Genomic DNA, 25,483 nt, shown 5'->3' on the forward strand with positions numbered 1-25,483 from the left:
ATCAGTCACTCATCATATAAAAACTGTTCGATCTTTCATTTATGTTTCATAGTGACATACAGCCATTCACTCAGTAATTCACAGGTCATAGGGACGTACAGCCATTTACTCTTCCATTCATTCATTTCATTCATCAGATTTTTGACGCTACTTGGCTTGAGTTGCCGTAGAGATGCGTCTGCGTTGTCGGCAGAAAGTCACAAGAAATTCTGGGGATTATGACGTGCCGTTATAATCAATACTATCTGTATTATTTTTTCCCCCTTTGATAAAAGTACATATGGAATAAATGCAAATGACTCTTTCCTAAATATAATGGAAATATTGTTAATAGAAGACTAAAACAGAGAGTTTCGGCGGCGGCTTTGTTTCTTTCTGCTACCGGTGACACAAAGAGGCCCGTTCGTAAGACTTTCCGCCGCCGTTCCTGGTAATTACACTACTCCATTCACATCACGTGAATGGAATGATTGACACCTCTTTTTTGCTTCTTTTTGATTTCCGCCGCATTCATGTGTGAGACCCTCATTACTGCAGCGAGGGTCCTGAGCCGCCCGACCTGCCTAACTTCACACCCTCTTGAATAATAATATCCGACGGCACGACACGGCCAGGAAGGGGGGAATTGTTCTGCCGAGATGCTGGAAAAAAAAAAAATTCCATTCCTCGGATTTGCAATTCAGATACGGAAGTGATTTTCGAGTCATTCCAGGTTTGTTTTGGCAATTAGCATCACGCTTCTCGCTCCATCCCCTCAATCTGGGACTTAATAAGAGAGGATCAAAATCCAATCAGGGCTGATTGCCTCGGCTCCGTGTCCCGGCAGCCTTCGTCTTTCTGACACCTCGCCGCGCCGACTCCTCGGCTCGCTTTGACCGTCCGCGTCCGAGGGCCCGACATTAACAAGACGCGATCACCGAGTGGCCGGCTGTTAAAAAGAAAAAGTTAGGGATGCAAAGCTCTTTCTCAGCATCACTTTCCCTCCCCTCTGGGAAGGGTTGAAGATGTGGCGTCGACATCTGCCAGCGTCGGCGTTCAGAGAGCAGCTGTGTCACAACGCGCCGCACACACCGATGCTGTCAGGGAACATTAGCCAATCAGGACGGCCAGTAATGAATGCAGGAAAGGGGGGTGAAAGAGCGGCGCGGGAACGCGAGCAATTACATTTGTAAATAGAGAAGGTTAACAGGGAGGAGGACGGGCAGGGGGGGAGGGGGGAGCGAGGCTGGGGTGCGGGGGGAGTGAGGAGGTGGGAAGAGAGAGAGAAAGTTAGCAAACGGCCCCAGATCCAGGATGACATTTACCCCGGGCCAAACAGCTGGGGCTCGGCGGTCCGAGGGGCCGGGGCGGGGGTTTGGGGGGGGGGCAGGCGAGGCGAGGAGGGCGGCTCCTCTCCGCCGACGGTCACAAGACGTGGGAAAAGATGCCGCGGTCAATTACACTCAATAAAATCCAAAAAGAAAAAAAAAAAAGCTGGATCTATGGGAAAAGTCAAACGCGGGGGCTTGATGAGGGGTCAGACGGAGGGCGAGAGTGGGCGGAGCCTGCGGGGGGCGGCGGAGGGGGGGGGGGATCCTTCCAACGGGCTTGATCTGATCCCTCTTTGTTCCCAGGTAGCATTAGGAGGGATCACATGACCACCCAGGCTTTCACCGTGACCGATTGGATGAAACGTTTGTGAACCCGGAGGCGAGACCGGAGGATCAGTGACCGGTTTGGGGCAAAAAGACTGCTTCCCAATGACTCCTTTTAGCCTTATTTACATACATTATTACAGCCTAATAATCACAGCTATCTGCAAAGATATTACCAGACTTCAACCCAACATCTTACACAACCCGGTAAAAACTCAGTCTGTCGTTACTTATATATAAAATTATGATATAACATTTTTTATTATTATCATTATCTATTTATTTATACACGACTACCTACCTGAGTTTACTGTAGATCAGGGGTGTCAAACTCAAGGCCCGCGGGCCGGATGAGGCCCCGTGAACGGGTTTAATCCGGCCCGCAAAGCTCAAAGATACAACATTTCAGGGTTGAATTGAACAATAGGTACATTAACGGTAATTAATATGTCATGATTTTATCTGTCCGTCGCACTTGAGCAAACACTTTCCTCCATATTGCCCCTGAGCTAAAATGAGTTTGAAACCCCTGCGGTAGACGGTAAAATAAGAATTCCATCGTTCAGGGAAACAGACTGTGCACAGGACAATGATCACTTTGAATTTTAAATCTCATTGTTCTTATGTAAACCTGAGTATTTTAAATAGCACATATTAGCATCTTTGATATGTTACAACTGAAAACAATGTATATTAGACACTATGATCTTAAAATGGACGATTCAATGCAAAATCATAAAAGATGCAAAAAAGTGATTTTTGTACATGTTTTTTTTTCTTATTGGCGATGGGCCTCTCACAGTCTTCTGTGGTCGATAAAATTGCTCTGACAGCAACACCCCAAGCGATTCTGTTGTTTGCACGTGTGTGACCACAACGCACGCGCACACCCTCACCACTGCCGCTGTTGACACCCTGACTTCCTTCCTGTCTGCTGATTGTTTGCGTGTCTGCGGTGTACGTCTCAGCATTCACCCTCCTCCCGCTTATTTTTGTAAGATTCTCTCAGCACTTTGCCGATGATGTATTCGCGATGGTCCCGTATTCTTATGTGGGAACCAAATATTTTAATTTGAAATATTACCCGTGCCTAATATTTGCCACACTTTGGCAGCATGACGGAAAAAAACAAATCATGTCCCAATTGGAGAACGTTTAGCGCGACATAGGTCAGCATGGGACCTTCTGTCTCCACCTACGAATCATCAACTGAACCGAAATCTTTGTCGTGTTATTTTTTTGCCGAGCCGAAACACAAAGGCAGAAAGGGCTGACTGTCTGTGTGGTGCCTCTTGCTGTCCAGATAGAGGCCCGATTCACTTTCAGATCTTTTTTTTTTTTTTTTTTCTGCTCTCCTGAATCATACCCCTTGTGAAACCACAAAGGGAGCGAGGGGGAAGGGGAAGCGGCGGCGGGAAGTAGAAGAAGAAGAAAATAAAAAAGAAAAATCATGCGCTGTCCCCTCGGGGGAAGCGAATGCTCGGGCTAAAAATACCCCTCCAAAATTTCTCAATCACACTCCGTCCTACTGTGCCACAATGCAGGAGCTTTAGAAGTTAAAAGGCGTGGAGGAATTAACACAAAGAAATAGGCCGCCTAGGAAAAAAACGAGTGAAACATCTTCACCCGCCTTCCCCCAGCTCCACGCCTCCTCCTTTCTCGCCCCTTCCTCCACCGCCGGCTGCCTTTAGAAATGGAATTAATCCGTCTGTGATCTGTAATTTTTTTTTCCGCCTCCCCCTTCTCTTCCTTTCCCTCTGCATTTTGGCGCCAACTCGAGCATCCTTCTCCCGTCCCCAGAAGGCCGCTGCCGCCGCCGCCGTGACGGCGGGATCACAAGGTGGTGGATATTACGCGGGAAACGGCGGGAAATGGAACCGTCTCTTGCTCCCCGATTCCCCGCTCGGTAGAGATGAGTAAATAAGGAATGGTTTCAATTAGGCGGCAAGGAAACACAGCCGCCGGCGACTTCTTAAGTTGGCGTTAATCACTGTGTGAGCTGCTAATATTCTCATACAGGGGCCTTTAAGTTTTTATTTATCATCCCGTCCCCAGAGCGAAGCATTTCTCTGTATCTCCCTGCCAGTGCGAGGATGTTTACGCCGTCCCGAAATCACATTATCCAAGGAGAATCAGTTTGTCGGCGTAGATGAGAGAAAATTAGCTGACGTGCGAGTGTCAGCCTCTGACATGCGCGGCCCCTCAGCCAGTCTGCGGTCAATTTTCAAGAAAATAAATAAATCTTGTGAATCTGGTGTGGAAAAACCAGCCAATTACTTTCTTTTTGTTTACCCTCAAAGAAATCATATCGACACAACCGGGGCGGTAAAACTCACAGGGGCAAATTTCTGCATGACAAATAATCATGAGAAAAAAAAAAAAAAAAAAAGGAAAAAGATGCTTTTGGCTGACAACCAACAAATTGGTTTTCTGGAAAATTGTGTTAGCGCCGAGCCGTCAAGCAAACGCGGCCATTAAACACAGGGGAGGGAGAAGAAAGTGGGACGAGTGCATGTAAGAATGCGTGAAGAGGCGGCTGATGGCTGTGACTGCCGGCTAATGTGGCTCATGGTTTGATGACACGTCGAGCGCCGAGCGAGATCTGCGGGAGGAAGAATCACAAGGTGTTGGTATCAGGCTTTTTTTTTTCTTTTCTCCCAATGAGCTCAGAGATGGGAGCAAACAATGGAGCCTTTTAGAGGAGAAATTCAAGACTCTTCAAAGAAGGCGTCATAACTCTCAGTCCTCATGAGAATGCTGTGATTCGAATTCTCTCCACCTTATACTTCCATTCATCCATCGTCTATCACGTTTTTTTCTGCAGTCGGAGTCGTGGGAGGCCGGAACTTATCGAAGATATCATCGGTGCTTGATCACAAGGCCGCATATGGAGACACCAAGCAGATCAGTCAGCATGCGAGTCATTTATCTCAAATCTTTTCAGGAAGAAAGATTTGTGCATTTAATACATAACTCCCGACATCAAGGTTTTCTGTGATTTTTCATTCATTTGTTCATTATCTATCGCGGAATATAGTCACGGAAGGGTGGGAAACTGGGAAAATGCCGATCGGGAAGCACCCATTTGAGGTCAATGTGTCACATTCATGCCCTCCTGACACCCCATGATCGACACATGACGCTTGGAATTCCACCAGAAGGATTCACCACGGATAGAGAGCGCATGGATGCAACAATTATGCATGGAAAACACTGCATCAGTTAAACTCCTCATACCTCTCAAGGGCTCATTAACACTGAACGTTAAATACTCATACAGACGGATCATCTGTCCGTCCTCTGCGCTCATTTCCTAGCCCCTGTCCGGCCAAACGCAGCAAACGGAGCGGTAGCCACCAGGGGTTGAGGGGGGCAGTGTTACGTAGTTTGCTCAGGTGCTACTGGCCAAAAGGACCAAAGAACGGACAACATGACGTTAGTCCGTCCAGGGGGAAGAATTCCACATAATGCGCTGCGTCTTGATGTTCGATATTCTCAGAATCCACATTATTGGCAGATCCTCTGCCATCACCGTGCTTGTTATTGTGTGATCGGGAGCGGAGAACTTGGAATTTGGAAGGGAAGCTTGAACTCTGCACTGCCCTCTTGTGGACGGAGTGCTTGATAACCATGGCAACGTGAAGCATGTGGGCAATGACGCTTGAGAACCTGATGTCCCTGTTTACCTGCCTTTCACTTGTAAAGGATCTTTGAGTGCCATGAAAAGCGCTATCCAAATCCTATGTATCATTATTTTTATTATTTACCCATGTAACATAAGCACGAATGCACCCCAAGAGACCCAGGAAGTAGCCGAAGCTACTTCAAGTAAATATCAAAACAAAAGGTTTTGGAACGTCGAAGCCGAACAACTAGCAGATGTTAAAGAAGTCACAAACAAAAGCCTCGGTCTCAGGAGGTTGAAGCAACTTTCAGATTTAGGGTTCATTTTAATCCTTGTCAAATCCAGTCCTGCTCCGGTTCTTTCCATTTCTTACATCATCAAATCCGCGTGCGGCGTCCTGCATATGTGCGGCGTATCCTCTTGCGTTGCGCGGCTGGGAGTGTTTACTGGCGGAAGGCAGGTTGCGGCTGTGCGCGCTTAGAGAGGGAGGGAGAGCAGCCAGGTCTGGCTGAATATGTAAACATGCAGCTTGAATATGCATGTGTAAGGCAGTTCATTTGAGGCACTGAATAAATAAAACACAGTCGTCCCACTTGTTTTGCAGCAGCTGGCCCGCCACACATGGCAACATATTGAAATGACTCATCGTGGAACCAAGATAGGGTTTAATGCATATTTACGCTCGCAAATCTGGATCCGGGCTAGTGGTGCGTTTCCGGGTGGCGGCGGCAAGCTGGAGCTGGCTGGCTCCGTGCAAAGTAGTGAAAATAAAGAAACTGAGAAGGGGATGCAGGGGCTGCGTAGGACTTGGCCATTGGTCCTGTGTAGCTCTGTTAGCTTAGCACGCTTCACCTGGGTAATCAACAGACGGTTCTTCATAAGCTCCACATAACGTCTAATCCCGATGATTCAATTTCCTACTCCTGCATCTGTTACTCATGAAAGCCATTGACGGAACGAACGGATTAGAATGGGAGGTCTGAGAGAGACTCCAGACACCCAGCAAGAGACCAAATCATACTTTTAATGACATGAATACATCGCGTAGCGTTTCCTTTGACGAGACCCTGGAGGGCCCCGCCTTCTCACCTCTAGAATCAGATGCAGGTATTTGTCCGCGAATGACGGTCAGAGCAGTCGGAAAGTGTAAATTCGAGGCTCGGACAAAGATGCCCAATGTGATAACTTCCCCTTTCGACTGTTCCCTTCAAGCGGATCGCACTCTTCTCCTCGAAATTCACGTCCTCCTTCACCCACTTCTTCCAAATATCTCCTCTTTGAACTTCCTCTGGTCTTCCTGTCTGGATTCTCCGAATAAAAGGCTTGAAAATGAGTGTCTAGCCTGCTCGGCTCGGAGTGAACGCTGCATTGCCCGCGACGTTCTGTCGTTCCAAGAGCCCTGATGGACCACAAATGACAGAGGGTCCTCGAACGTGACGCTTACCTCCGGAGCTTGCAAACCGCCATTTGACATGGCGCCATTTCATCACGATGTGACAAACACGCGGGGCCAATGTGGTCTTTATTTATTTATTCATGTTTTTTTTTTTCATTTGATGAGCGACTATATTCTTTGTGAATCTGTGGTTCGGTGCCGTTCTGCCGTATCGGGGGGAAGGGGAGGCTGCTCTCGGCTCCGGTCGCACGAACGAAACGTCGGCTTTTAGGCTCGCGCTTATCTGGGTCATCACGGCCACAATCCCGAGCTCTATAATAAAGCTGCAAATGTTTAACTTTGAAAGCCGTCAGACGAGGCGGCCGTACCGTGTAATTACACCGTCGTCTGACACACACTTATCCCGGAGAAGCCTTTGAGAATCTCTAATAGGGTGTATAACAGATGACACTTCTTGACAAATCCACACAATCGTTAAACTAAGTTCATCTGTTTGGTCTAATAACATTTTAAAAGATCTTCCAGAGCTGCAAGAACAAATGATTGAAGCCAGTTTGAGGTCGGGCGTGGGATATATTGGAGGTCTGGGACGCATGTTACTCTTGAAATACTTGGCATGATGGTTGGAGTGATTTAGACTTCGGTGAGAGCGGTGTTGAGGAGAAGACAGGAAGCAGAACCGGAGGCAGCGGAGATAAAGATGCTGAGGTTCTCCTCGGGAACGAGGAGGACGGACGGGATCGGGAACGAAAACCTCCCCAGATCAAGCCAGACTGGGACGCTTAGGACATGGGAGGATGCAGGATGCGGTGAAAGACGACATGAAGTTGAGTGTTGATGATGGATAGATTGAGAACGATGATCGGCGCAGTTGAAAGCGGAAGAAAAGGAAGAGGAACCCTCTTAGTACCTCCATATTTTCAGTCCACCCCCTAAGCTTGCGGCGAATAGTAAAGTAGCAGAGGGAAGATATGGTAATGTGTAAGATATTTAAATGCAGAGATGTAAAAGTGTTGCCCCGGCCCCCCTGCAGGGGTGCATGGCCTTATTCAGATGAGCGAGTGATCGGATCACCCCCGGACGCGTAAAGTGCAAATCAGTTTACCCAGGAGGCGGATTCGGGTCAGGCCCGTAATGCAATCATGAAGCCATTACTCTGCAAGTGGCTAAATAGCTTTGCTTTGGAAGTGGATATTTATTCATCTTAAAGAGGGAGATGCATTTTCATTATATCAACTGCGAGCAATTGATCGCTCCTTTGTCTCCTTTTACTGGTTTCTGTAAATAGAAGCTTTTCTCCGAAGTCCAAAGCTACGAAGACCTTTAGAAGAACGGTGTTTTCCCTTGATTTTTTTTTTTAAACAATGCTCCGCGGCCCCTTTGAGCAGGACATTTAATCCCCAAGTGGAACAGAGTGAAGCTTTTGTCTTGAAAAGCAGTGATTTGGACACCGAGCCAATTTTCAGACGGTAATTCTCACGTTACATGACTGACAACAATAATGAATCGAAATCCGCGTCTTTTACAGTAACTGAGGTTCCCTTTCTGCATTTAAAAATGACTGAGTAAATATGAAATGAATCAGCTGAACCAACGGCACGCTCCACGCGTGAACCTCCAGGCGGAACTGTTAGATGGCAGTTAGGCAGCCTTGCATATATTATTATATATTATATATTATCCCGGCGCCGGTTCTACTGTCCACCATCTCTGTTCACATTAATGATCGGCACGCACACACGCGTTTTTATTTCTTCTCAAAAGACAAGGCAAGAAAAATGCTGCGACACCACCCTGGGCCGAGAACTCGCTTCAAAAAAGCCGCCAAAGAGACGGCGGCTAGCCTCGTCCTCCCTCAGATGTGTTTCAGCGCGTTTTACAGCCTGCGCGCACTTTTCGTCAGGGAAAAAAAAACTTTTGAGCCGAGTCGCATGAGAGCAGGTGAAGCATGAGATGATAGAAAATACCAGAGGTGTGGATTGTGGATGACTCCATCGGACCCTGGAGGACCAACAGCGGGAAATGGAAATGATGGTTGGAATTAACAGCATCGTCTTGGAGATCTGATTTGTGTGAAAACAATACACAAAACAGAACTTGGCTTTTAAGTAATCGGAAAATGGAAATGGAATTGGAGCTGCCAGACAAGAGATCTCGAGGAAGACCAAAGAGAAGGTTTATGGACGTAGTGAGAGAGGATATGAAGGTAATTGGTGTGAGAGAGGAGGATACAGAGAATAGGGTTAGATGGAGAAAGTTGACTCGCTGTGGCGACCCCTGAAGGGAAAAGCCGAAAGAAGAAGAAGAAGAGGAAAATGGAAAAGTCACATTTGCATTGCAGGAACTTTTTGCAATTCCACTAACTTTTTTTCAGAATTTGGGCCATTTCTTCATGCATGGAGACAGCATAGAAACCAGGGACTGCAGTCTCAGGGCTTTTTCGGTTCCGTAGGAACTCAAGTGACGTAGGTGCCCGTTGATGTGTTGAACTCATAAGGCACGCCAATTCCCAGATACTTCTTGCGGACAGGGGAGCGCAGCTTTTGAAAGCCATAGCACCGGTCAGCACCGCTTTTCTTGCAAAAAAAATGTACAGAAGCAGCAAGAAATGGACCAACGAAGAGATCTGAGTTCCTCTGGCCTGCTATGAAACAAAGGGATTTCAAGGGCTTGCAGAGGAACATCTACATTTTCACACAAATAAGTACGGCGTTAGCTAAAGGCAGGGTTTTCACACGGCAAAGCAGTGCAGGCCGAGAATGTAGACAATTCAATCGATCTGATCGTTCGTTCTTGTTATTCCCGCCACGCAGAACATGAATGCTGAGGCACCTTCATTTTCCATGGACTGGAACCAAATAAAACAAAACCTAATGTCAATGTTTGACTTGTGACATTAGCCGACCGTCATAACCTTCTCGCCAAATTTCAACGTTTTAATAACTTAAGGTGTCCATCGGGGAATATGTGTACTGCAATCTGATTGGACTATCAGCCCATATCCAACTCGCCTCCAATTTCCTCTTCTTTGTGGAGGAGCAGATGGGGTCAAAGTTCAGCCTACCTGACATTGACGATCATTTCAAAAGTCCAAATGAAACCCAGCTTTTCAGAAAAAACACATTCGAAGCCCTGATTCCGAGAAGCCCATGTGCCGCCGTTCTGCCCTTCAGTGCGTTACGGCCCCCTCTCAGCTCCCCTCGCGGGAAAATGCCATTATGTTTATGTTTCTAAGCAACCAGGTATCACGAAAAAATCCTGGGAAAAGTAAAAAGCGCGTGGCAACGCGGCACATGAAGAAAAGGGAACCACGGCAAAAGCATGCACAAAATGCGTCTGACTACCCGCTGCTGGTTTCCTGTTGTTTATTATCGCAGTTAACAAAAGCCAACTAGAGTTACAAGCAATGACATCCATCACAATCAGGCAGCTGTTGATAAAAATCTTCAATGAGGAAATTTTCACGCCGAAACCAATCTGTCGATTGGTCGAGAAACATATTAGTCAACACGGAAGTCATTTATCTCACATCTTTTTCAGAAGAAAGGAAGACATTTGTGCGTTTAACACGAGGTTCCGTCAACAACTGATATCTAGTTTCTCAGTCATTCGTTCATGATCTATACTTCTATATAGTCGTGGGGAGGGGGGCATCATTGGTCAATAGGTGGGCTTCACCCTGGACTGGTCGCTACTCAATCGCAAGGCCACATATAGACGTAGAAATGTTTGTGTTGACGATGAACTGCTAAAAACTGAACCATGTATACAGTAAGAACACCATCAGTAACTGATAACTGGATACATTCAGTATCTGATAACCTAGGTGACTCAACACCGATATAATCTGTTGCCTGACGAAGCTGCGCCATGTTGAATGCAGTTATCGCTCGCTATGACGTGGTTTACTTTTCATGGTTTCGCTACTTCACGGATTTGCATTGTGTTCTGCATTCTGATTGGCTAAAAAGTCACTCGGCTTCTTCTCCGCCTGTGTGTCAATAACGCTGCAGTTTAATATGTACACGTACGTAAAACAGCTTGGCAAATTTACATTACACACGTGCAAATTCTCTTGCAATTTCGAGTTTCTCTAAAACCCATAATGTTGACAAAACGCTCTGGACCGACAAAAGCACCTGCGGCAGGGCCCAAAAGGCAGAGGAAGATGCTATCTATTGCAAATAAAGTTAAACTTCTGGACATGCTAAGGGACGGTAAAAGTTATGCGGCTGTAGGTCGGCATTACGGAATTAATGAATCTTTTGTTTGTTCCTTCAAGAAGAAAGAAAAAAACACAAGGACGACAGCAGCAATGTATAATAGAGTATTTAATTGTATAATAATTGTAAAAATAAATAAAGGTTTCTACTTCACGGATTTTGCCTATCACGGGTTCTTTTTGGAACGTAACCCCCGCGAAAAACAAGGGTATACTGTAAACCATTTAAGACAATGTAGGCAGAGCCAGTCACACCACAGACAAATAACTAATAAATTAACATGAAACTGTATTTTTCTCTCGCGTAATCTCGGATCCATTTTCATTTTATTTCCCCGAGCAAACCTTAGTCCGGCAGCGCCACTGTGTACCTTTGCCCCATGGGATTATTATTGAGGCAAAATCCAGCAGGAGCATTTATATACGCATATATATGTGTTCTTCTGCAATCTTATTGAAAGCAGCACAGAATGAATATCCCGTAATTGGCCTTTTGGAACCGAAGGCCCCTCCCTCCCGTTCTCACTGTGAAGCCGTTGTATCGTTATTCAGCTTCCAATTAAAACGTCCCCTGGTCTCCTCAGGAGCTCACCATTCCTCGCCGCTCCTGCGAGGACCTCCCGCAGGCCCCACCTCGCTCCTTCTCAGCGGCCGCTCTCCGTGTCATTAGCCCGCATACGGGCTGAAATGGAAATAGCAGGAACTTGTCGGTCTTCCTCGCCTCCTTTATTTCATTTTTTTTTTTTTTCCTCGCCTCCGTCAGCTATGACCCCCTCCGCCTCTTCCGCCGGCCGGGCTCTCAGCGGGTGGGCCTGCTCTCCTCAACTCTCCTCCTGTCTCGCTTTTACCCCTTCTTTTCTTATCTCAGCGCCAGAGCCATTGCCTTCTTCATCTTTTAAGGGTCCCCTCTGCACTCAAAATCGATTTTTTTTTTTTTTTTTTTTTCCTCTCCCTCTCCCTCTTCCTCTTTCTTTTTTCCTCTTTTAGTCCGTGTCAAGCCGGGGCAAGTGGCAGCAAGAGAAAAAAAAGAAAAGCGAGTAACTGCAGAGCTACTCTGGCTGCTCCAAAATTTCCTGCCGTTTAAAGACAGTTTTGCGACAACCAAAATCAATCGATACTGTGTAAAAAAAATTGAAGGCGTAACAAACAGCAGGGAGACTCGAGGAGCTCGGCTTGCACAGAATTATTTTTATTTTTTTTGGGGGGGGGGGGATATTATTGAAAAAACATCTGTTTTAAAAAAAAAAAATGGACTTTTAAATTTTAAACATTTAAATTTTGGTGGAACCATGTGTCCAGCGGAGGTTTCATTTCCATTGAAAAAGAAAATTAGTAATCAGGATACCAGCAGGTGCATGTTCTATTCCATAACAATGTGGATGGTGAATTAGGGTGCTGGGATCGCCATGGTAACCAAACACACACGCAAATAAAAGATCCGAATAAGGGATTACCAGCCTGTCAGCTGAGATGAAGATGGCAGTCGCTGCCGGACAATCGACTGCTGCTTTTGGATGACAGTGAGTGTGTGTGATTTTGTGTGTGTGTGTGTGATTAAGGTTTCTTAAAAACTATCAGGTCCATTTAGTGGGATTCTCTTGTTTCAATGTTCTAATAGAAGCACTCCCTGTACATTATTATCTAATTATCATTTCTCTAAATGGTCAGGGAGGAATGTACCCCTCAATACCGGCTGGATTTTTACGGAGGAATAATGTGCGTGACACGTCTCTTGCTTTGCAGAACTGAAAGAAAAAACGTTTATTTATCAAGCAAATAAATACACAACGGGCAAACCGGAAGCTGGGACTGGCCCTTCAAAATAAAACGGAAAATAATTGAGAGCATATTTATCAGTCAACAACAAATGTGAACATCACAATTTAGTTTTCTAGGTGATACTGGAGTGTATTTGACATCTCCTTGAATGTGTATATCCATCTACCGGTTAAATTTGGCGCTCGGTTACCATCTATAAAATGCGTTTAGCATCCCATCACATAGAGCTTAATGCGCTAAACTGTTGATGCTACTTATCATTAGGAATTCATTCAACACATTAGCATAATTATATTGTTAATTTTATGTCACCGTGGGATTGTGAGAAATGTCCTCTCGATTCCTCTGTATGTCAATTACGTGCAGCGAAATTGATAATGAACAATGACTTTGACTGTCTGTGGTCTGAAAGGCCACTGTAGGACTAGATGACTGGTAACCGTTGTGACTAGTACTCAGTTGAACCAAAACCTGGATTTAAAAGAAGAGGAAGTGATTTTGACAGCTTGAGCATCCATTATAATCCCTGTAGTGTTTATTGACCCCTTCGTCTTCTCGCCTCTTGGTGCCAAGAGTGGCGGTACCTACTGTGAACTAATCTGTGTCCCCCTGCCACTATCTTTGATTCTTCCTCCGACCGAATACGCACACACACACCCGCGCACGCACGCACACACACACAGAGGTCTGGGGGCGACATCATTAGATGCCGGGGTTCAGAGTTCAGTTCAGTGGAGCCCCGGGGCCAAAGATTGGTGCTTAAATTACCCACCTAATGAGTGACTGGGAAAGTCAGCGCATGTTGATGCCACCCCCCCGCCACACACACACACACACACACACACACTCCCATCATCACCCCTCAACTGATGTTCCTCATTTAGCCACTCGTCCTTACCCCTACTCAAGGGTCGACTTCACTCGACCGATTGTGCGGATCTTGAGTGTTTTGCGTGGACAGAGCGCATGTGATCGGAGGCGATTTCAGCCGAAGTCATTAATCTTTTTTCTCAATCCTGACTTTAACCAACTTCATCCACCCACGTTGTTGGAGGGGTTTAATGGGTTCAGGCGATTTCTTTTTTTTTCTCTCTTTTTTTGGCTCCGCCCCCGATGGAAACATCACGCCTTCCTCTTCCTCTGTCTGACAGGGTCCGATGTTTCCAATAATCTCCGATTTCGATTGACGCTAGAACAGAAGCTGTCACCTTGTCTTCCCCTTTCTCACACACACACATACACACACACTCTGGCCTGTCGTGAGTGGAGTGTGTTGTTTGAATCACTGCAATCGATGATCTGCTCAAACTTGCCTCTCATTGGATTCATTCAAACACCCGGCTCTTAATTATCTCCCGTTCGCATCCAGGAACCCATCGCTGTTACGTGCAGCAGCTGCAAAGCCGTCTATCGACACACTCATACACACACACACATAAGCACACACATGCACGCTGATCTCACATTTCCTTCCATCGCCCTCCCACCTCTCATAACACTTGGGCCGATCGGATCGCACCTGCGTGTCGAGCAGAACAGCCCACTCCTCTTCGCCTCCTCCGTGACCAAATAGGACGACAGTAATAATCTTATTTTAAATTGAAAGGCGCAGGGGTTGTTGGGGGAGGGCGGCAAACTGAGACGGAACAGCTGCTCTATTATACTGCTTCAAAATTAATCATGTTTTCAGAGGAGTATTGATTTTCATATCAGTTTGACATTACATATGGAATGGATGCCCGCTGTTAGAAATCATCGCACAAATGAAAAATTAGATTCCGAAGGGCGCGGGTTTGTCCAGTCGAGCGACTTTATCAAGACCTTTGACCTCAGTTGCCCGACTCGGACGTGTTTCGGTTCAGATCGCGTCGGGAAGAACGAGCCCCAGAAGAGCGAAAGAGTTCGTTTCCTCGCCGCTGAGGCGGATGCGAGACACACGAATCGACAGGGACCGAAAGAAAACGGCGAGGAAAAAAATGACAGCTGCAAATTGGTGGAGCGTCCGCCTCAGGGCACAAATTGAAAAGGCAAACTTCAGACTGGCGGTGGTAGTGAGCGCCGGGTGCGCGACTCCAACGAGACTAGCTTTTGCTCCGTCAACAGCCCGGGTTAAGATGCCCTTGAGCGTGGAACCTCATGGCCGGCTGCTCCTGCATGGCAGCCGACCGGAAACACGAGAAGCGCAAGGTTTTTAATGCCCTTAACAGGAAGTGTGTGTGTGAAGGATGTTTGCTGAATAAGAGCGCAGGTAGGCCGAGTGTATGAGCGACCGAATGCTAATGCAATTGCTTTCTTTTTCGAGACGGAACGTTTAGGGCTGTCTGGGCGAATTTCTAAATACATACGAATGTCTCGCTCCGTGTCCAGGGGACCGGAGCTTTTATTGTAGGCGCACGTCAAATCCATCCACATCTCCTCCTCGCTAAATGGATGAAATGCAAGACTTTGACAGCGGGCGGCTAAATGGAAGGCGCCAGATGTCTTGATGGCTGGAAAACTACCTGTTATCCGTTTAGCTCGAAAAAAAGATTTATATAAAGAGACCGAAAGAGGAAAGGAAATAATGCTTGTTCTTTTTCCCCGCAGTTTCTGTCACTCCCTTGCCATTTCCGAGGAATTAAAAACGGGCTGCCGTCGAGCCGGGAGGAGGAGGCCTCGGGAGCGCCCGGCGCCACCTCCTCCTCCGACAGCCCTCGGTTGCCTGGAGACGTTGCTTGAAAGATGAGTGTGGGGCGAGGAAGCAGGTTGTTGATCAAACACCACCGCATACTGGCTGCCGATGTTTTCCTCGCCGCACGCCTCCACGGCATCCCCATTCGCCGCTAACTACAAGTTGCTTTCTCTTTCCACGCGACAAACCCCCAAAATTAGCTTCCTGTAGGACATCACATTCGGAGCGTTTTCTGCTGAGGCTCATCGACAACCTTTGGGGAATCGGGGAAGGTGGGGGGAACCATTAGCATTGCAAAGGAGAACATTTGAATTTTCAAACACGGGCTTGTGCAGAAATGAATGTGGGCCACAGGCCGGTCAGTGTTCTCACAGGTCTGCCTTTCAATGTTTCTTGCCACCGATTGCAATATGACACTCCGCCGGCGCTCCGTTGCTGATGAGAAAACATTCATTTTGAAATGCGGGGACGTTAGGTGGGCGGGGGCGACGGGACGACCACGTCGCAAAAACAAACAGCGGGTCTAAAATTTATCACTTAGAAGTCAGCATTGGAGGTTTGCTGTGATGCTCAATGAACCTCCTAGTTGCGAAAGTGGGGATTTGTTTTGTAATTTTGCTATGCTTTTTTTTTCCTCGATATCCAACATCATATGTTTAAAGGACATTGAATTTGGAAATCCTTTACAGATGTTTAAATTAACCCAGTATGTTTAACAAGCAGGGTTTTAACTACATTGAATTTGATGGAGTCCATTTTATTTCGTGCGTAGATAATGACATTGACATGTTAAGCAATTAATAGATATTGAAAAATATTTCGTGGGAATGTTTTTTTCTCAAAGAAAGAAAACTGCTTCTGTTAACTTGGATTAACAAAAAAAAAATTATGTATTTTTAAATATTTTTCATTTATTTATTCGCTTAACCTGCTGGAGTCTATCCCAGCTTTCATTGGGCAGGAAGGCTGGTCACCTGTCAATCACAGGGACAAACATCGTCATCCCTTAAAGTAATTGCCTTAATCATTTTTTACACAAATGACTCGATTTTTTTGTTGTTTTAGGAAAAACCTTGATAAGGATCTCTTCAGCTATCATTTTGAGAGAGTGACGACAAAGAAACATACAACCATTCACTCCCTCATTCAAACATTTGGGCAATTCAGGGTCTCCAATGAACCTCCTATGGGAGGAATCCATAGAACCCAGAGGAAATGCATGCAGACACAAGGAGAACATGGAGCAAAAAGACCTTTGTCGGAATCCAGCCGGGGACCTTCTTGCTGTGAGGTGCAGGTGCTAAACACTGCCACTGTGCTGCCGCTCATTGTTTCACTCAATTGGCTCCAGCACAAAAACTGTAGTTGAGAAACTTGGAAGCTACCACCCTGACTTTGGAAAAAAAAGGCCAGGAACCCGAATGAATTATGCATCTAAAGCCGGCAAGAAATTAGGAATTATGTACCAAACAAGCACTGAGAGACATCTTTATCCACTCATTAAATATTTAATGTACGTCTACAACTTCGTAGTGGCAGTAAATATGCCGAGGAGCGAAAAAAGAAGAATAGCCTGAAAGATAAACATCTCACATCCGTGACGTCGTCGCAGAGCTCGGTTTCTCCAGCGGTGTGTCGGTGCGACGGGCAGTAGAGCAAAAGTGCGCTGGTGCACTCACACACACACACACTCACACACAAGTACTTAAGACACTCAGACACCCGAGCACGAGTCCTTGACATTCCTTCGGCTCGGCCATGGAAGCGTCTGCGCCGAACACCACTCTTCCTCTTTCAAATCTCCGCGGGGGAAAACGCGTCACGTTTGGGGCGTCCCGGACGCTTGAGTGAGACGTTTACTGTCAGCGCATCAAAAGTAAAAAATAAAAATCCCTCGGTGGTCCCGGTTTGCCAGGCGGTATTTTATGTGAAACATCTGCCGAGGGAGGGGTTGCCAATTTGACCCGCCTGGTGGGGCCTCGTTATTTCAGTCAGCTTTTTCCCCTGAAGAAGTTTAGTTGGAAATTAAAAAAAAAAAAAGATTTTTAATTCCTGGCAAGTGTTTAGCGCTTCCGCCTCACAGCAAGAACATCCCTGATTGGATTCTGGCATCAATTCTGTTTGGAGACTCGACGTTCTCCGGGGACACTTTGTGGGCTTCCACCGGGTTCACCGGCTTCCTCCCAAAGCCCCAAAACGCACAGGAGGGTCATTGGAGATCCTACATTGTCCAGAAGATTAGAGTAAATTGTTGCACATCTTCTTGTGACATGCAGATGAGAAGCTGAATAATTGTCTCTCTATGAATAACAGATTGAATGGTTGTATGTCTCTACATTTGGCAATCAAAAATGCTCCGCCCATCCCGACCCCGAGTGCAGGACGACTAGTATAGATAAAGAATAAATGAATTAATTTTTAATATCTACCATTTAGCGTTCCTCTAAAAAAGCAAATTGAAAGTTTTGATCAATTATTAAATGTTGAATATGTGTTGGAAGCCATTAAACTGGATGACGAGCCGTCACAAAACCGTGCAATTAAAAAGAACTAAAACAAACAATGTTGTAAAATGCCGGGAGACTGAAGGCAGTTCCGGGGAAACATGTTTGCTTTTAAGATTAATAGGTCAATCAAACGTCACCTGGAATAAAACAAAGCGCCTCTGTGGATCAGATCAAAGATGCAGTAAACCTCGGCGAACAGTAAATATGTTTCCCTCTTTAAGACTCCTGCCGACTGTTAGAAGGTCTGTTCCCGGCGCTCGCAGGATGACAAACCAAGGCTAAAAATAACAACAAAGTGTGAAATGGTTTCAGGCATGCAAATCGCTCTCTACTGCGAAACCGTGTGCGAGCGGTGCCGGCTGTTTGTCGTGTAGCGGAGCGTTTTGAAGCGAGCGTCTCGGAGACTCTTCATCCCGGAGCCTTCAGAGGAGGCGGCGAGGCCAGCTCTCCCTCCCTTTCTCTCGCTGCGACTATTGTTGGGGCAGCTTTCAGGAAAGTGACGTGAACTGAGAACCCCCGACACGGGGTTGGCTGGGAATAAAACTCCGTGTAATTTTACAGCGGAGTGTAATCTTACGCTGAGCTGTGTTTACGTGGACCGTTTGGAATCAGAATTATTCCCTGGTCTGGATAGAAGTACCGTGTTTGGAAGAGAAAGGACTCACGGTTCGCTCTCCTGGTGCTTTGCCCGGAGCCTGAAGGCATTCCCACGGCACTCCTTCCGAAAAGTGGGTGAATACGATTGCAGCTCACAATAAAAGGCAGAAGCCGATGGAAAGAAAAGAAGCAACGCGATCCAGTGATCATAATATGCTACAGCTTCCATAGATTTGCTATTCCTATGATGTATCTCACAGCGGGATGTGTTTTTATAGAAGCTAACGTAGTCTTGTTAGCACTTGAGCTCCTACTGCTGCATCAAGGATCTGGGCTCCACAGGATAAACTTTTTTTTCAACAACAGAAACTTTTGTTTTTTCCCCTTTATAGCTTTAGATAAGAATACAATTTATTCTTTCATTTATTTATCGTCGTGCAGTCAGGGGGTGCTCGAGCCAATGCCAGCTGCCATTGGGCAAGAGGCAGGGTTCACCCTGGATCAGTCAACGGTCGCAATAGACATAGAGATATTCAACCATTTACTCTCTTATTCATACGGAGACATCAAGCTATAAATTTTGGTCTGTGGGAGGAAACCTGGAAGGAACATGTTGGCTCCACAAAGGAACATCCTCTGGCAGAATCGAACCAGGGTCCCTCTCACTGCGAGGTGAAAACGCTACTGGGCTACCGTGTCGTAAGGAGTGTTGTCTTGTCGTGTTAAATGCATCAAAAGACGGTGGAGGAGCTCTTAATGATAACTTAGCATCCTAAGAAAGAGACAGAAATAGAGGCAGCTACGCTCAGAAATAATCACGGACAAATTCAGAGGACGGACAGAGGGCTCCGTCAGCCATTTGTTCAAGAAACACTGAAATGACAAGATTTGACAGAGTAGTGAGCTGGGCCGCGGCGAAGGTCATTATTAGTGTTGCAATATTAGGATTAATTTTCCAGAGGGGGTTAAAGTCTGAAAACTTTAAGGGCGGTTAAAGACAGGTATTTGAGGCTGAGCCAAAGCGGTGGATCAACCGGCCGGGGGCAGACCGGCGTGACGGTTCCTTGAGTCACGCTGCAATTAAAGTTAATTTCAGCCTGGTATATTGGTTAAATAATAAATCTTTGTTCCTTAACTTAGAGCCGGTGTTGGGGGGAATATGGATGGATGGTTCCTGACAATGGGAGTTTAACCGAATTGCGGCGGGAACTAAAGACGGAGCGTATGCTAATGGAACGCATTGCTAATCCATCAACCCTTTCCCTTCAGAAGTAATTAAGTCAAATTATGGACGACCCCTAAACCCGCGCCCCAAAAGTCCAGATGGGGGACCTGGCCGAGCAACAGGTGGCCTCTCCTCATCTGAACCCGCGTTCCACCCTGTGCCGCCGTTCGAGTCCTCCGCCGAGGTCAAACAGCCAGACACCGGAGCGAAACAGGAGACGGGTGTGTAATTATGATGGAGTGAGTACATATTTGGTTTTATAACTACCTACAGAGTCTCTGCCTCCTTTTTTCTTTCCGCTTGAATATGGATGTATAAATTCACAGATGAAGTCTCTGCATACAAATGTCTCGATTCAAGTTTCCTTCGTTGCGCCGTGTTGGGAAGTCATCTCGCGCCCCTTCCAGGGGTGAAACGAAGTAAGAAAACAAGTTGCATGCAAATGAGAACAACGGTTTCTGAGGTGAACATCTCAGACAGTCCCCTTTAATTATGGGTATTAGGGCCCAATGCAAATCACAGTGATCCGTGTTTTCGCACGAGGAGCCATAACTCATGTGGAAATAAAACCCTGCTTAATTTTTTTTTTCATCTTCTAAGCTCTGGGCTGTGTTCAGACCATTTGTGTGAAAAAAAATAAAATAAACTGGCTGAAAAAGAGCTCTGGCATTAAAAACGCTGTTTTTCGGCATGAAAATTGAAGTCATCTGCAGCGCTCCGCGTTGGCCAACCACGAACTTACACATGGAACTCCTATGAAATAGATGTTGGTACGAAAAGTTTTCCAGAATAGTTGCAGCGTGTTTCGCTATCTCACCGGCCCCCGCATTCCTGGATCTACTCCGGACTTCTTTCCTGAAATTTATGTCTGTATTTAAAAAAAGTTCAGAGGGACTCAGTATCCGCGGGGTGGGGGTGGGGGGGCAAAGGGGGCGCAGGGATTCCGAGGGTTGGAGTGGAAACACGCGGAGTTCAGCACCTCCCGAAGCTTCCTCGACGTATGTTTTTTCGTGTTGCAAGTTTCCTGTCCGGTTCTGACTCCTTCCAGATCCTCGCGTCCTGTCAGGTTTCCACCCTCCCCATGCGATCACCTGTCCCCGTCCTAATGTCTTCCACCTGCGTTGTCTTCTGCTAAAGCGCTTCCTTCCTCTCTTGCTACGCTGGAATGTCGTTACTTCATGTTTGAGTCCAGGCGTCTTTCCCCTGTCGTATCTCCACTTGCCCATAACTCCCCCTTTCCTCTTTACAACTTGTGGATCGCAAACGCAACTGTGCTTCCCCTGCTTGTGTTTCAGTCGCCGCCGCTCGGCTAACCTGACCTTTCCACTTCTTTTGTGCAAAAAAAAAAAAGGGCAGGGTTAAATAACTGTGCAGAACATACAATGTTGAGGAATGTCCTCGATAGTAATGTGGCAATAACTCCAACCCAGAAAAGCCAAAATGCAAAAACAAAACAAATCTATTGGAATTTCATCAAGGAACCGTAAGAGAATGATGACAGCTTCGGATGTTTACGACTGGAAATTTTCCTGAGCTGTTTAAAAAAAAGAACAAAAGAATCTCCCTTCATAGCCGCTTTTGCACGGTAGGAACTTTTTGCAGTTCCTAGAACCTTTTCACAAACCAGGCCATTTATTCGTGCATCCAGGGACCTCAGTTTCTAGAATCATTTGAGTTCGCTTCCATGCCCTGTGACATGAGTGCTTGGTGATTGGAGTGCCTAAGCCGTGCCCATTACCGTGTACTTTTTGTGGGCCGCGGACTTCCATTTTTAAAAAGTATTGTGTTCACTTGTCAGCTATTTTCTGAGAAAAATAGGCAGAACCAGAGGGAAATGGACCGATAAAGAGGTCTGGGATCCTCTGGTTCACCGCGCCGCGGAGGGATTTCCAGGGCTCTTAGAGGAACGTAAAGATTTTGTACGTTAGTTAAAGTTAGTGAAGGATGTTAGCTAAAAGCAGAATTTTCACACTGTGTAGCAATGCAATGAGAAGCAATGGGAGAAAATAAAACAATTTCAACCCATCTTATACCGTTATTGTTGCAGTTGTTAGTATTCCTGCGACGCAGAACATGAATGCCGAGGCAACTTCACTCTATGTGGTGTCTGTGTCGTCTTCCTCGTCTTAGCAGCCGTTTGTTTTTGAGTGTTGAGCTTGAGGCTCACACTGCAGATGCTTTCGTCACACCGGTCGCTACCGTGGTCCCTTACTGCCCGTAGGAATATGAAATTAAATTCGGTTCCCCTAGAAGAGATAAATTTGGATAGTTCTTGTTCCTGTTCTGTCCAAAAGCGGCTCACGTAAGAGAGCGCAGAAAATGATTTTTGTGTTGAAGGAATGGCAGAGCATTTTAGAACCCAAACAAAAGGTCCAAAACAAAACTATCGTGCATTGTGTTTGGAAGGAAGCGTCACACAGTCGCATAAGTGGACCGGAATTGTATTTGCAGATTTTGTCTCCCATCTGTCCGCGAGAAAGACGAGTCCCCACCTTTACACCAAGGCGAGGCTGTAATTCTGAATCTGCTTCCACGCCTCAGCTGGGGCCGGTCATCTCTGATTGCTTTACCCTTGTCTACCTTCCATTTATGCACAAACGGCCAAGGCGAGCGCAATCAAATGGTAACGCACATGCAAATCGACCCCAATCAGCGCCCTGTTTGCGAAAACCCGTCCACTCGATGTGATGAGTTTGAAGCAACGATGATGGCCTCGGGTGAAACCGTGAGCCCGCAATCGGGGGAATGAATTCGCACGGGGGGTCGGCGGGGTCAGCGGGTGCATGGCAAGATAATCCATGGAGATGTTACTGAAGAAAAAAACACCCTCACTTTATTTTCTACCTGTTTGTCCAATAAATTGATGCAAAGCCGGCATGTTTGGCATTTGGTGCAAAACTGGTGTGCAGACTTATAAGGCAAGGGGAGAGGGGGGGTTGCAGGAAAGCGTCTCACTGCCTCCAAAAGAAACTTCAAACGAACACTTTTAAAAAATGTCCGGCTTCCAACCCGTAACACGTCCGGCGGGAGGAGTTCAGACGCACCGCGACTTCAGACGGCGGAGGAGGCTCCGCCGAGGCCGGCCGGGGAGGGAATAGCTCTGGCACGCGGTGAAAGACAAGCGCGGCTCCCCATAAAAGCTCTCTTTTCGAAATCCCTACATCGCTGATTTACAGACTCACATCTGTGCAGGAGATCCAACACACACACGGAAGCAGATTCCGCTAGGCTATAATGTCAGAGGAATTGCAATATGATTTATTCAAAGAGAGGGAGAAATCTTGTGTCTATAATCCATTTAAGAATCATTTATCGGCTCTATGGATTATTCCTTGCCTGCTTTGGGGACGCGGATGCTAAAAGTTAGCACCTGTTAATATTCAACATTTATCCCGAAGCTGTTTCCAACGAGTGGTCGTACCTCAAGACGCCTCCAGACAACACTCAACTCATTGAATCCGTGCTGGTTTGGAGGCATAGGCACTTCGAATCTTATCGTAATTTGTAAAATTCTGCATGAATTCTTTTATTTTTTCCAATTGATGTATTTTAGATTATCTGCGGTTCTTTTTTTTTTTTTTTAAAGGGGGTTTGGCATTTCAAAAGTATGTTTAGACATCTTTTTTTTTTTATTTTAAGGGGATTTTTTTTTTTGATTTCTTTCTCATTTCATTTAAGGGTTACTGTTTCTTGAGACAAGGGCATTCCTTTATTTCATAAACTATTTATTCATTTAATTTCTGCAAGTTGTTCCCATTTCTGCATGGGTTTTCTCCGAGTCCTCTGGTTTCTTCTTCAGTCAAATTAAATGGAATAGGTTAATTGGAGACTAAATTTGCCCCCGTGTGAAAGACTGGACGAATGGATAAGTGGATGGATGAATGGTGAATGTCTCTGAACCCCCCCACGACCCCCCAGAAATGAATGAACTAATGCATTAATTTATTTGGTCAAACACAAAAATCACAAATATTGCTCTATGGTGATTCCTCTCTCTCATTACATAGTTTTCTGTTGGAATAATCAAAGTTATAGAAAACAATATAGTGTGACACGTTAACGAGATATATAAATTCTTCCCCAGTCAATGAATTGTATATTAAAGGGGGAAAAAAAAACAAAAATGGCTCATTAAAATGAAACTTAACGGCAGAACAAATAACTCTTCATCAAAACATATAAGTAGACTCTCCTGCGTTGGTGTAAATTGATTTGAAAAGGAGAGAGTGTCTCGCCGGGTGAGCAAATTATAACCCTCAAGGGTGAAGTGGGGGTGGGTGAGTAGTTGGGTGATGTGAAATTCATTATCAGGCTCACAAATCATAGTCATTCACTGGGTTCACGGCGTTTCCATTCTGCAAAGAAAAAGCGTGTGGAACGCTGAGAGAGTGCACGAGAGAGTGCACTGTAACTGCCAAGCGGAAACCGACAACTCCGATATCCGAGGGACTTTTTCGCATCTATAAATCTTCTTTTGTCATGAAAGTGTGTCATGCAAAAAGGAGCATTATGCACCAGATATTATGAGGGTTTTGGTTCACATCAAGTTTAGATCGACGTTAGCTTTTTTGGTGTTTTTTTTTTTGTTAAGCCCCGCCTCTCACCCAGTAACAGCCAGGATAGGCTCCTCCCCCTGACCCTGTGTGCAGGATTAGGAGTATAGATACTGAATGAATTAATAAAAAAACAATATTATCATCAGGGATGAATAAAAATGTCACAGGATATTCGGCTAAATATCTGAAAATGGACACGGGAGAAGAATGTGACATTGGCCAGATCGTTGTAGTTTCCAAGGGAGGTGCTGACCTTTGACCCCCCTTGGATATAATTTCATCTCATTCGATCCTGTAAGACATTCTGTGAAGCCATGTTGTTGTAAGATATTTCATGGTCACGGTGGCGTCGACCTTTGGCCTGAGAGCTCTTCGTCCCTGAGTCTGGATAGACATTTGAGCCCCAGTAAAGAAATTCTTGCAATTAGACGGACGGGGATGAGACGGATAATCAATATATTCAATGCCGTGATCGAGTTTGATTCATTAAAATTATCGATAAATCCTTTCGGTTGGAGTATAGGGTGTAGATGACTGTTATTCTGTGCATAAGGGCGTGCCCTTCCGCTTGAACTGCCAACATTTGTCCGCTAACTGACACTCGCAACCGAGTTTGCGCGAAAAGAAAAACAAATCTCCTGCTTTGACAGCGCGCAGCAGACACCCACTCGGCAGGAAGTGAGGTCAAGGCTGAGGTCACTTCCTGAACACTCTGCTTGCACATCCATCGTGGCATCTAGCTTTGAACTGTAACCGCTTCTTTTTCTCCCCCCCCCCCGCACATAAGTCCATTTATTCGTCTTTGGGGCTGGGCTGGAGGCGGACGGAGGTGCGCCGTCTGTCACGCCGGCCGGGAAACGGCCGGGGCCAGTGAGGGTGGCTCGGTGACAGAGGAACCGGGATGTGCGAGAGTCTATCTTCACCTTCACCTTCAGAACCTCCATCAAGTTTCTCCGCTTGGATCCAAAACCGCACCGACCTCAGGACGGTGAAGCTATTTGAAGAGGGACTCTGAAGGACAGTCAGTGTTTTGAGGTTTAACTCCTTCGTTCCTCCGAAGGAGCAGGATCACGAGGCGGAATTTCAGTGAAAATTGCGTCCGCAGATGCACGGCTCGATCCGCCGTGGAGTCGAAGCCTAGATACAGGAAACGGAGAAGGGAGAGAAGGGTGTCGCGCCGGAGGTCAAGGCCGAGGGAAAGTGGAACTGACTAGAAGGCTGCATTTCCTGTTTCTGGAAACTTGGTCAGCAGATCGCGGGCGTTTGAAGTA

The 25,483-nt window shown here is 46.2% G+C and overlaps 1 protein-coding gene across 1 annotated transcript in view; it reads right to left on the reverse strand.

Annotated features, from left to right (window-relative positions):
- rftn1b (raftlin, lipid raft linker 1b) overlaps window positions 1-25,483 on the reverse strand; it is a 127,844-nt gene that overhangs the window by 77,976 nt on the left and 24,385 nt on the right. The window lies entirely within an intron of this gene.

This window comes from Fistularia commersonii, chromosome 10 (genome assembly GCF_037954325.1).
Source record: "Fistularia commersonii isolate RoL2024-O1a breed Wild chromosome 10, RoL_Fcom_v1.0, whole genome shotgun sequence".
NCBI classification, from domain to species: domain Eukaryota; kingdom Metazoa; phylum Chordata; class Actinopteri; order Syngnathiformes; family Fistulariidae; genus Fistularia; species Fistularia commersonii.